This window comes from Pseudorca crassidens, chromosome 7 (genome assembly GCF_039906515.1).
Source record: "Pseudorca crassidens isolate mPseCra1 chromosome 7, mPseCra1.hap1, whole genome shotgun sequence".
In the NCBI taxonomy this organism is placed as follows: Eukaryota; Metazoa; Chordata; class Mammalia; order Artiodactyla; family Delphinidae; genus Pseudorca; species Pseudorca crassidens.
In genome coordinates this window covers 106,927,951-106,941,868 of record NC_090302.1, presented here as the reverse complement: position 1 = coordinate 106,941,868, position 13,918 = coordinate 106,927,951, and the positions used below count along the sequence as shown (strand labels likewise).

Here is a 13,918-nt window from a genome sequence, read left to right as displayed (position 1 = left end):
GCAAAATAAAACATCAAGACGGTACATTCTTCAGCTAACACACAGGCTGACTGGATAATCTCAACGCTGCCTTAAAATGGGTTAAATACACTTGAAAATCACACACGGTAATTTCACAGAGAACCTTATCTAACCCAAATGTCTCATTTCGTCCTTGATCAGCCAGCCTTACTTTTCCAAAGAGATGTTTTTCATACTAACTGTTTTGTGTTTATTGTTTGCTCCCATAAGGAGAAGCCCCCCCCCCCAATGTGGAACAGGAGCTCAGACTGGATCTTTCTTCTCTCACACTGTCTGCCCTGCCTCTGTCACTTGAGTTTTGACTCAGCTCCGTCAGTGAAAAATTAGACTTCATTTCAGTATGCTAATGGCAATCTCTCCAAAACAATGTAATCAAGGCCTCATGTGCACCTATAATTTCATCCTTGACATAAGCCTGACAGCTATTTATTGTCTGAAAGGGAAAGGGGGGAAGGGGAAAGAGGGAGGGGACGTCTATATGCCCACCTCCCCCAAAACAAACCTAGCAGCTTTATGTTTGAAGGCAGAGCCTTTGCAAAGTCCAAACAAATGGCAATAATCATGGGGTTTACATATGTCTTGTCTTAAGCAATCAAGGCAGAGGGTTAACAGAGAAGCATATTCAGATGCGCCAATTCCCAAACTGCCCACCTCTGATGAGCCAGCTGTGAGCTGCAATTGTCACATTATAATTTAGGCTAAGGGGGAAAAAAAGGCATCAGAATACATACTGGATCAACATAATTATTCACAGCAGGATGCTGCAGAATTAATTTAGCCAATCAGAATTATACTTGGGGGATGGGCACATTGCAGAGATGAAAGAGAGAAAGCAGGGCGCGGGAAGTGGGGGATGAGTGGAGGGGGGAGGGGAGCCCTGTTTTCAACACCTTACTAATATTTGGATAATCTGATCTGGAATATATTTTGAATACACATAAGCACAATGTTGTTTCTTTTCCATTTATGTACAAACATCTATTCAGCACTCATGACGTGCCAGTTGCTAGTCTGAGCGCCTTGCAAACATTAGCTTATTTAATCCTCATGATCATGAGGGAGGTGCTGTTATTATCCTCATTTTACACACGGAAGCTCAGAGAGGTTAAAAAGCTTACCGAGGCCACACAGCTAGTAAATGGGAGGGCCAGAAATGGAACCCAGGCAGACTGGCTCTGGGGGCTACATGTGAACCAGCACAGTTGAAAGGTTCTTGCTCCCAAACAAATCAATTATCAATCAGAAGGCACACAGTGGCTGGTGAGGGCTCTGAAACCAGAACAACGGGTAGCTAGAGCTCTGTCATTCCCATATTCCTGCAAGCCGACTTGCCCAGGGATGGTAGCCACCTGGCATTCCTAAGTCGGGCACTCTACCTTAGGGCTGTGAACTTCCCCATCCAGATAATGTCATCGTCCAACTCTCCACAGTGGGAAGGGCAGAGGTCACTCCACAGCCTCACGGGGTTCTCCGGTGTTTACCACGGAACAGCCATAGTAACTGGGGTAGCAGCTTGGCCTCCCCATCCTGACACAGTCTTCCTAAGCAAGGCCGCAGCTAGGACGCCAGAAAATCAATGGGAACGAAAAGGAAAGTGGGCTGCTCCAAGAAGAGTTCAGTTAAGTGCCTGACGGCGGGCAAACATAGGAAAAAGATTGAAGAAGTCGGCGGTCACCCTGAAACAACTTCCTGCCTGTGTCTGCATATCTGCAGGCTCGGGTTTGCAAAGACATGACGTGGTGCTTGCCTTTCCCGTCGACACAGGGTGAGTTTAAATGAAAGTAGCCCTCTTCCTCGGCTACTTGGCATTCTGTCACGAGGGCTGATAGCACAGGAGCCAAGAGGAGCCTTGATTCCCTTGCAAAAGTTAGACTTCAGCTGGCATGCAGGCTCCCGGTAATGGGGGGAAATGACAGGGAGCGGCCCAGGGTTTTATGTGTGGCAATAATGTTTGATCTATGCCATTGTCAATGAGAACTGTGATTTAATCCATAAGGATACAGAGCCTCTTGATGAAAGGGGAATAACGACAAATCCTGATTAACAATCACTGCTACACTAAAGCAGGTTTCCATAGTAACAGGGCTGAAATTATACAACAAACTGATGCCATACCAGGCAAATTACTCCATGAAGGGGCCCTTTTCTGAAAGCATTTGGCTTTCTGTGTTCTCTTAAAATTAAGATGCAAGCACCTTACTTTCAACTTGTATTAGCTTTCCTCTCTTTTTTCTAAACATTCCCTCTTCAGTTGGTCTCAGATAATATGGGGATAAACATGTACGCACAGGAGATGTAGCAAAAAAAAGTAAGCATGCTGCAGCCCCTCTCTCCCCTGAAAGGAGAGGACAAAATAAAATTACAGCAAAGGGAATCTTCCTTTCATATCATTCTTTTGATAAAATAATGCTTAATTCCTTGATTTAGGGAGTTGGGGGGGGCGTTGAAGCATGTCCCAGTACGATATTCACCTCTACAAATAACAATATTCTCTGAATTTGCAGAAGAGATGAACAAATAAAAGAGCAGAGTGGGGGTCAGGAAAAAGAAGGTAAATATCTCCTTTGTACCCAACAACATTTAATTTTCAATTAAGATTTTGAAAAATAAGAACATAGTTTTAAAATAATGCTGCTTTCCAACACCTACTCAAAATAATTTCAAAACTGTGCAACAGAAAAATTTGCATTGGTCCATATCACTTTAAAACTCTTGTGGCTATTACTACAATTGACTTTGGTGGTGAACCTTTATAAAACAGATCTTATCAAACAGCCTAGGAAAATTCTACAGCATGAAAACATCATATTCAATGCTCTCTTTCAATTGCAGAGGAATAAAAAGTGAGACATTAAAAATAAACAGAGAAATCATCATCCTAAACATCCTCTTAAAAGGGGTTAAAGGGGACTTCCCTGGTGGCGCAGTGGTTAAGAATCCGCCTGCCAATGCAGGGTACACGGGTTCGAGCCCTGGTCCGGGAAGATCCCACATGCCGCGGAGCAACTAAGCTCGTGAGCCACAACTACTGAGCCTGCACTCTAGAGCCCGTGAACACAACTACTGAAGCCCGTGTGCCTAGAGCCCGTGCTCTGCAACAAGAGAAGCCACCGCAATGAGCAGCCCGTGCACCGCGATGACGTGTAGCCCCCGCTCGCTGCTGACACGCAGCAACGAAGACCCACCACAACCAAAAATAAATAAATAAATAATTTTTTTTAAAAAATAGTAAAAATAAAAAATAAAACCAGATTGTTTAAAAACATAAAAATAAATAAAAGGGAGTTAAAAAAAATAAATAAAAAAAGGGAGTTAAAGGCTGAAGGGGGTTAAGGAAATTTAAACACTTCAGATATTTATTATTCCGCCTTCCAAGACAGGGGGAAAAAATCAGAGCTTCATGTTTTTCAGAAATGCTACAACTCTAGAAGAAAACGCTTTTTCCTCGAGATTTATCCATGTCTTTCAGTTTAAATCACTGAAGAGCAGTGAAGCCTCGTGGAAAGAACCTGGATTTAGAGGCAGAGCCCTTGGGTACCAGCTCCATCACTCCCCAGCTGTGAGTCTTGGTCAAGTCCCTTGGCCCTTAGGGTCTTGGTTTCCTCATCTGTAAAATGGGAATAACAGCATCTACCTTGCTTACCTCAAGAAGTTTCTGCAATAATTAGTAAATACCGCATGTAAATACATCCTGAAAATTGTGAGGGCGTCTGTGGTCAAAGAACTGCTAATCGTTGTGATTTGATCATTCAACACTTATTGAGTGTGTACCACACGCTGGGTACAACACAACCATGATGATCCTCTAGAACGCCATTTTCATCTGGCATAAAAAACCACGCTGCCAAGTTTTTATTGTCTCTAACAAATTCAGCCAAAACAGGCAAACAAATCAAAAATATATATATTTTTTAAATTTAAAAAGCAGGGGGACTTCCCTGATGGTCCAGTGGTTAAGACGCCTCACTTCCACCACAGGGGGCATAGGTTCGATCCCTGGTCGGGGAACTACAATTCCACATGCCACATTGCACAGCCAAAAAATAAAATAAAATTGTTTAAAAAGCAGGCATTTGCTGGGGGTAACTCCTTTACCCTGGCCCCACTTATCTGTATACCTTTAAGAGGTATACAGCAGTGCCTACCATTTTAAAATCATGATACAAATTATGTGCATGGCAAAAGTCAGAATGTTGGGATGTTATTCCATGAGAGCCTAGCTCGAAGGTTCCTGTGTGTTCTCCGAGATGCTTTCTTTGTCTCTGCCATTTCCAAGTCTGCACTTCTATGAGGCTGGGTGAAGGCACAGGGCTGACGGCTGGGCCTATATGAGTGTCATTGCACGTCTCTGTCTGTGTGGATTTTCCTTTGTGTACATAACCCTTTCTGTAGCCGGACTCCTTGAGTTCAAACTTTAGCTCCTCCGCGTACCAGCTGTGTAGGTCCCCAACCTCTTTGTGCCTCACTTTTCTCACCTTTGAAATGGGAATAATGGCAGTAGTACGTGCCTCCAAAGGATGTCAGGAGGATGACAGTCATTAAAAGTAAGGCACATGAAATAAGGCCTGGCACAGAGTAGGCCCTCAGTAAATGTTAGCTCTCATTTCTGTGGATGTTCATAACCCAGGGGTCTAACCTGGTGGCCAGCAGGGGACAGAAGGATTTCCTAATGTTTTGTTTTGTTGGATTTGAGTGTCTTTAGGCAGGACAGGCTCTCCACAATTCCCCGCATTTGCCACACCTCTCGTTATGTTACACCACTGCCTGCCTGGCCTCCAAGAAGGATTCCAGGTTACCAGCCTTGTATATGTCCCTGTACATTCATCTTTCAGTGTCTGTTCCATTTTGTCTCTGACTCTCACTCTAGGTCTTCATTTTTACCTTTGTTTCTGTGTGTGTGTGTGTGTGTGTGTGTGTGTGTGTGTGTGTGTATACGTGTTTCTCTCTGTGATCTCTATCTTTCCTCTTTATTTTCACCCTCAATCTCTCTTAATTTTTATCTCTAGCATTTATTAAATAGAGTTTTATGTTCCCTGTTCTTATCTTTTAAGGCAGAGAAGTAGAATGCTTTTCTCTCTTAAAGAAATTAAATTGCTCTGTACTTAGCAGACCTTGATTCATTCTTCCTGTGGATCAGTGACTTACGGCAGAAAAAGTGCTCTCTACCTCTGCTGCAAGAAAATCCAAACTAAAAAATAGATAAATTGAAAAATTACATATATTACAAAAGAGTTCACTTAGGGGTTTTTTGTTTGTTCTTTTTTTGTTGTTGTTTGTAATACTGTGCCCTTAGTACATTGAAACATGAATTTATTACAGACCATTAAGGACTAAAGCTGATAAAGGCAAAACTAAACATTTAGGAAAACTACTTGAAATCTGAAAATGAATCGAAAATAAAAATAGAAAGTCTTTGAAAACCTATGCAAATAAGTAGAAAATACGGGCACTTTACACAACTTTCAGCAGCCCCTCTCTACTTTTTACAAGGAGGACAAATTTATCAACACCAGTGTCATTCCAAGACTTAAAAATGATATTTTTAAAATAAAAAGTATATAGACTATTGTTTTATGATCCAATATTCAGATCAATTTTTTTTTAATTCCCAGATTACACGCTCTTAAAATATATTAGCAAACCTGGTCCAATTAACATCATAATGTTCTCAGATTCTTTCTGAGAAAATTCCAAAAGTAAGAAATTCATGAAACATAAGAAACTCAAACCTAAGTAACCTTCGGCCTCATCTACTCAAATGCAAGAAAGTCAAAGCACTCATTCTGAAGTGACAGCAAAATGAAAACCTCTAAAATAATAGAATCTCGGATCGCAACAGAACGGAGCGGTCTAACGTGCCACTGATCCAGGACTGGCAGCGTGCATCCTCTGCACGTTTCTGGGGGTGGGAAGCCTGGGACCACGAGGCCACCTGCTCCTGGTGACTAGCTCTGTTGTTGTGGGGACTTTGCTGCTGCTGCTGCTGCTGTCAGGTTGAACCCAAATCTCTCTCACTAAATTTTCCACCCTTTGGGCTGAATTCTATGCTAGTATTGTTCCATTCAGGTAGGTGTATTTTCGGCAAAGTGGCTTTTACCCAGATAATATTATGAAATAGATCGGTGGCGAGCAACCTCTTTTTCCAAAAATGATTCAGGAGGGGAAAAAAATGTTTTTAGCGCCTTTTATTCCACTTAAAATGCAAATAGCTTAATTTGGTCCCATGGGGAAATATACAATATTCTTACAATTCAGATTATCTACTATATTGAAAGACTGTCATTGAAAAAACTGACATATTTGAGAAGTAGAAACATGAAAGCAGCCTTTAATTTTTATCCTGAAAAAGGAACAAAGGCTGTATTTTGAAAATTGGTGGGCTGCATGTGTTCCCTCAGCCAGGAATGCTCATCTCTGGAGCTACGGGAAGTGTAAGCCTGGCTGTCTTCTCTCTCTCCCTTCGCTGTCACTTTCATACCCTGTCGGACGGCTCCTAAGCCTTCAGGCCTCAAATCCCTCCTTACTGAGCATCTTGTGCATTTACTGAAACCAGTTCACACCAATGAATGAACTCTCAAAGAGAAGTCCGTTTTTTAAATCTTTTCCTTCTATCTACGATGAGAAGGGTTATAGCCCAGTCGCCCCAGTCTGAACATCCTCAGTTTACCATCCACCACTGAACAAAACATTCTAGAAAGAGTTTAATTCAAAAAAGCCCACATTTTTATTTTGCCCACAGACAGCCCTATATGGTTCAGTGAAATGAGCCCTAAACTAAGAGTCAGAAGAACTACATTCCAAACGCTGCTGCCTTACATATTAGCTGTCTGACCCTGGACCTGTTACTAACCTCTCTGATCATCAATTTCCTTTTATGAAAAATGGGGACAATGGGGATAAGACAGCCTTCGCTGTCTGTTCTCCAGAGTCAAATAAAATGACGTATAAAAACATGCCTGGAAAATTATAACACTTATGCTTACTTAAGGGATTACTGTATCTAGGTAATGAATGCATTAGCGCAATGGTGTGCAAGTTTCTGAGGAGATCACCTAAGGAAGAGAGGGGCGGGCTGCACTGCCCAGACTCTGGGCTCCCTCCTCCTCCGCAATCGCCACTCTGCTTCTGTCTGTGTTAAGCATAAGGTTCCAAGATTTCCACTGAGAAGAGTCTTCCCACTTCATAAAAGATTGAAAACTGCTGCATTAACTGTTAGCTCCAATGTCACATGACAAATTCCTATTAAGCTGATGGTCAATTCCTTCTAATGGCTTAACTCATTTACGCTGAGATGAGTTTTCACTGAATTCTTTCATTTCCCAGTATACCACCATCCTCTTATGATGAAACAGGCACAGATTTTTTTTTAAATGCTGATTCCAAGTATGTATTTTTTTGGCTCTCAGAGAAGGCACTTGACTTCTGAAGGTCAAAAGGATCTTTCAGATGACTGCCATGAAAAATGGCAGGTACCTCGAACATCCTAAATTAAACAAAATCATAAAACAATTTCTTTACACACAAGTACAGAAAACAAATTTTTAAAAAATATACTTTTGAGTAAAAGTGGGAAATAAAGGCAGAAATCCTATCTCCTAAAGCTGGCGTCAAAATGAAGGAGACACCACTGATGATTTACTGAGATACCCGGAATCCCAGCGAAGAGGACGCGTTTGGTTGTTAAGTGTATACCCTCTTCAGTATACAACAAGGATCGGAGATGGAAGCGGATTTCCTCTCAGGCTAACACACATCACAGGTCACTCATCTGCACGCCGTCCGTCCTGCTGGCGCTCCCAGAAGGGCACCCACAGGCCCTGCTCCGGGCTAGCTGCCCCGTCCTCACCTGACCGTCAGGTGACATCCTCCGTCACCTCCACAGAGGATGTCGAACTCCCTCCCCGTCACTTGTTTCTGCGCCACAGGACAGCCTACTGCCTAGAACCCTGTGCCTGGTACAACCAACCACAGGGAGTTTACTTCTAAGTTAGAGACTGGCGATGTTAGCTTTGATGGCCTGTAATTAAGAATCAATAGGGGAAGGCTGAGCAGGTGTTACAGACTCTGCACGGGCCCGCATCCCAGCCTCACTCACACTCGGCACCAACTCACCCCTGACAGCAGGCACATCTCCTTACCTCCCGGGACCCCACTTCTGTAAAACCAGGCAGGGCCACCACACAAACCCTGGGAACCGTCTAGCTCTTCAGATCTGTGATTATCAGATAGAATCTTTAAGAGTTTTTTCTTTCCTGTGTGGTTATACATTTGTGGAAAACCCCACGTTTTTTATGCCTGTGAAACGTCAGATATAACCCAAGGAAATTCGTGCTGTGTTGAACCACATGAAATTGCCGATATTTGACACTTTCAACTCACAAAACAGCAATTTCATATGGTTCAATCTAAATATTTTTTAGCATAGGGGCACACAGATGTGGAGAACATTGCTGTCATCTTCTGTTCAGCTGGTGTGCATTTTATATGCTTGGGATCACGAATCATACCTCTGTCTTAACATAATATAAATTTAAGTGCAATAATATATATTAAATTCCTAATACGGATTTGAACTGTGCTGGTCCCCTTATACATGGACTTTTTCCACTAAACAGAACTACAGGGGACTTCCCTGGTGGCGCAGTGGTTAAGACTCCGCCTACCAATGCAGGGGACACAGGTTCGAGCCCTGGTCCGGGAAGATCCCACATGCCACGGAGCAACTAAGCCCATGTGCCACAACTACTGAGCCTGCACTCTAGAGCCTGCTAGCCACAACTACTAAGCCCGCGTGCCACAACTACTGAGCCTGCGCTCTAGAGCCTGTGAGCCACAACTACTGAGCCCACATGCCTAGAGCCCGTGCTCTGCAACAAGAGAAGCCACTGCAATGAGAAGCCCGCGCACCGCAACGAAGAGTAGCCCCCGCTCGCCACAACTAGAGAAAGCCCGCGCACAGCAACAAAGACCAATGAAGCCAAAAATAAATAAATAAAATAAAATTAATAAATTTTAAAAAATAATAAATTAAAAAATAAATAGAAATACAGTACTACACAGTCCGCGTTTGCTTGGTTGAATCCACAGATGTGGAACTGTAGATATGGAGGGCCGCCTGTAAAGTCATACATGGATATTCAACCGCACGGAGAGTCAGCACCCCTAAGCCCCGTGTTGTCCAAGGGTCAACTGGATAATACCCAGAATATTGGTCATAACTCGACATTACTAATCATTAGTATTACCTATTGGGATTGCTCTGACCATTTTTCAGCACAAGAAAATTACTTCTTTCTATCTAGTATTTTAAGAGTCCAAAAAAGCATTTTAGGTAGAATGGAACTGGAGAAGAAAAAAGAAAAAAAGCACAGCAAGTAAACTGTGGAATTTCTTCTGTCACTCTAGAGATTTCAGCTTCAATGGTAAAAACACAGGAGAACTATTTCTTCCTCATCACTTTGCCTCTCTCTGAAGGTAAGCAACCCCCAGCAATGGGAACTGCCTTCGCTGAGGGCTTGGCCTGAAAAGCAGGGTGCCTCTCCAAGTGGAGCATATCTAGGACCTTTATAAAAAGAAAACAGAATTGTTTATTAAAAGAGTAAAATATAAACACTAGAGGTAGAGAGTTCTAAAAAAATGATGGTGCCCATCTCGTTAGTCTTTGTTATAATTCCTATTTCGCTTTCCTCTTCACCTCAAAGTAAAGCTCAGGCCAGATGTTACATGAAATTTAAATATAATAGCGAGATTTACACATTTAAATTCCTCCGTTGGTTCCCTTAGCAACAGCTCTAACTTTTATAGCCTGCCTTGGATACAGAATATTCCAGCAAGAGTTCTTTGGGACTGATTTCTTAGAAAGCCTCCATTGTAGTCAGAATACAGCTTGTAAAACATTTGAACAGAAAATGTAATGACATTTTTAAACAAAAATTAAAGTGGGTTCATCACAGACATATTTCAACCAAACACTTGGTTTTGCTGCTCTGTTCTGCCACAGGAAAAGCCTTCCCTCCTCCGCACTTCACTCAGACCTCTCTAAAGCAGCAGGCCCTTTCTGGACCACCGGCTTCAGAGTTCTAACCCGCTGTCCAGGAAATGACCGTGGGCCGTGTGTAAATTTAGACCAGAGATCGTGCAAAAAAATGTGTCTCTTAGAAAAGGGTCCTCGAGCCAGAGGACCCGACGGTGACTTGGAGTGTTTGACACAGGCATGGATATGTCACAATGTCACCGGTATTTGAGAGCAAGGCCAGCACAGGTATCGATTAAAATTCCCTTGTTGAGAAGCAGACTCATAGATAGAACAAACCAGTGGTTACCAGTGGGGAGGGGAGGGCAATCTAGGGGTGGAGGAGTAGGAGGTACAAATCATTGGGTATAAGACAGGCTCAAGGATGTTTTATACAACATGGGGACTACAGCCAATAGTTTGTAATAACTGTAAATGGAAAGTAACCTTTAAAAATTATATAAAAATTTAAAAAATAATTTATTAACTCCCTTTCTGTACCAACTAGCTGGGCATGAAAAGAATTTATCTCCAGTTTGAATGCTGACTATACAGGAGATACTGAAAAATTTAAAGTGTTGTATTGGGTTTTCCAACTGGTGAACACCAGGAAGTGGCAAGCTATTCTTTTGCCAGTTTTCTCGTATGGTAACAGCTACAGATTTGCACCTGGCCGTCTGTGAAACTCACCTGTAACCAAACAACGGGAAGGTGGAGAGAGTACAAGAGAGAACGCAGGAAGCCAGATGGCGTGGAAAAGACATTTTATAATTTATCATCACATACGTTCTTTTCAGACAGGATCCAAAGAGGTGGATTTATGGGTCAGGATATATATTCTCAGCCTCAAAAAGTCACAGTAATAACAGCCATCACCATTTCTTGAGCACTCACCACGCGCCAGACCATGGGCATCCTACTTCACATCAATTTTCTCACTGAAGCCTAATGATAATCCTATAACTTAGGTATTTTTTCCTCCTTTAGATATAATAAAACTAAGGTTTGCATAGGTTCAGGGCCGAATGGTTAGTAAACAGTGAAGCCCAGGTCTGAACCTAGGCCGGTTGACCCTGGTACAGTGTGTCTCTAACACATCTTTCCTGGAGGGTCAGAGGGGAGAACTCTAGGACCCAGTCATGCCCGTGGCCAGGACCTTGGCACTGAAGCACCAGAGCAAGCAAAGCGGGGCCTGGCTGTGGACCAAGTGAAGCACCTCCCTGAGTGGGGAGCCCTGAAGCCAGGGCTCATTTCTAAAACGTATGAATACTGCAAATCTTATACAGTGGTCGTGAGGCCATGCTGAGCCGGGTCAGAATGTATAGATAGCACTTGGCCCCAGGGAGCTGGTACTCAATCAACAGTAATTCCCTCCCCTCCGACCACCCTCGCCCCCTCCCCACACAGTCCGTGAAAAACAGGATTCAAAACGTAGGTCTTGCTGACACAGACCCAGGGATCATGGGTATCTTCTCAGAATATAAACAGCCAGTATGGCTTTGCTCCCCTGAGAGCTGGACGGTTCTACGCTTTGAAATAGCACTCCCGTAGGATTCAGCTCCAAGGCAGGATCCCACATTTCTCCTGTTATGAGTAAAGTACAATTTAGGTGAGGCCAGGCCTGCTGTGGAGACTCCCGGCATCCTAGCCCACGTGGCAGACAGTAAATGGCCAAGGCCTCATTCCCCTAAGTGTGGGATTCATCCAGACTGAGAGTCAAAAGCCATGTCTTAGTGGACTGACTCTGCCACCTATTTACTTTCTGACTCTGGGCAAACCATTTAACCTTTCTGACCCTAGCACAGTCTGTGACAAACAACAGGCACTCGGTAAACAGTAAGTAGTATGCTTATCACTATTACATACTCACAGGATTGTGGCTGGGCTTTTAAATGTACAGGGAAGTGCCTTGTCTGGACGTGTCAGCAGGGCGAGGTGGGCTGAAACGGGCTGAGCAGCGGAGAATTTCTAACTCAAGCTATTGGAACAGCAGCCCTCAGGTGTTTCAGACATGAGTGCAGGGCTCATTGGTTGGCAGAATGCTCTCCATACTCGGGTGGGTCACACAACATACACCGTGACCGCCACACCCCGGGCTTGGGGGCAAGAGGCCCAATTAGGGCCAAAGATGCTGCAGGGTACCCACTGACAAAAATATCAGACAGTGGCCTGGGAGGACTGCAGTGGAGCATGATCTGCCATCACTGGCATCAAATAAGCAATCTGAAAGCCCAGATTTATTTGTGAAGAAGGAGACTTCGCTTCCTCAGGTAAAATTCCCTACTTACAGAATGATCAGGACCAATGTCACTTCACTGAAAAGCACCGCTCAGATAAATTAAAAACAGCAATCAACCTTGAGAATTTTACTGGCAAGGTGGGAATAATTTCACTCTCTCTGAACCCTGATAGAACATAACACATGCCAGTGTTCCCCATCTTCCCTTTATTCATCAATTAGGAGACCAAAAACCTCAATAAAAAAAATCATATAAAAGGCTTATAAGCATCATTCAGATCTTCTTTACCAGTCATTTGCTTTCATTTAGTATAACTGGTTTTTCCATTAAAAGAAAATGAAATAAAATATGAGACGTTATTGTAATTGCTTAAGAGGAGACTGGGGGATTACACTTCTTAAAAAAGTAATTTCCACTTCCGTCCTGCTCTGGCATCCCAGCGCTGTGTCCCAGCTCGGTGACACACACAGCAAGAGGCTCCAGTGGCTGGCTGCGGGGCCCACGCTGGCCACGGCAGGAGGGATGGCAGGATCCCTGAGCTCTTCTAAGCGGTGAGGTGCAGAGGGACCCAGGGGCACTGGAATTTTTAACAAGTTCCATAGGAATTTCTATGGCACATCAAAATGTGAGAACCGGAACTCCAAATCATTCATTAATAAAAGCAAATACAGGCTCCTCCTCTGAATGGTCAGAAGTATATGCCAGGACCCTCCTAACCTTTAGCTGCCGCCCATTTCACACCACGCCTGCCCAAACCTCTGCAGTGGTCTTCCACCAGTTGGGGTGCCCTCCCTTACAACACACTCTTCTTTCTCCCTGCGAGCTAACTGCTACCTGCCCAAATCCTATGTATGCCTGAAAACAGTTGAATACCATTTCCACTCTTGCCTCTCTGTCACTTTCTTTGATCCTATCAGCCAGAAGTATTTCTTCTGTGGTTAAACTTCCATTTAATTCGCGCTTTATTTGCATCATTATCGCCTTCTACCTTGCATGGTAGATATTCACACACATATTTCTCCCATATTAGATGGCAAGCTTCTGCAGAGACAAATCCACGTTGGATTCACCTTTGTATCCACAGCACCCAGCACATGATAGGTGCTCTATTATTATATAGAGAAAGAAACAAATAAGAAACAAAGGAACAAAGGAAGGAAGGAGAATGGGTGTCCTTTCGGATAACTCTTATAGTTCTGTAGTTTGCAAAAACAAGCTGAGTTTGCTCCACAGACCATTAACATTTCTATATACACACTCAGCCTGCTAATAAAAGCACACTGAGGATTCTTAAAGGCCCTATAAGAAAGGTTTTATATTCTGGCTTTAGCATCGCTGGCATCTGTGGCATCTAAAACCTGAGAACGCTATTCCTCTGAGGTGTCATTAGCTTTCTGTGTGCCTTCAAAAGCTCAAAGACAATTTCCTGGACTCCTATAAGAATGCCACTTCCTTTCCAGCGAAATTATATCTTAGCTACTGCTGGAATTGTCATTTGCTTTCTATGCCTTCAAAAGCACTGTGAGAGATATAGCCCTGTGCTATTATTGGCACTGTCGGTTTCCCTATGTCATATCAAAAGAGCCTTCCAAAGTTTCTTTGTGTGTGCCATCTCTGTATGTGTTCACGGTGACGCTAAGATTAT

The 13,918-nt window shown here is 43.3% G+C and overlaps 1 protein-coding gene and 1 long non-coding RNA gene across 8 annotated transcripts in view; one reads left to right on the top strand and one right to left on the bottom strand.

Annotated features, from left to right (window-relative positions):
• MSRA (methionine sulfoxide reductase A) overlaps positions 1-13,918 on the bottom strand; it is a 369,385-nt gene that overhangs the window by 286,429 nt on the left and 69,038 nt on the right. The gene's annotated exons all lie outside the window — the stretch shown is intronic.
• On the top strand, positions 1,536-3,722 carry LOC137227149 (uncharacterized). The gene is made up of 3 exons (XR_010944720.1): positions 1,536-1,786; positions 2,526-2,572; positions 3,491-3,722. It is a non-coding gene; the product is annotated as an uncharacterized lncRNA (long non-coding RNA).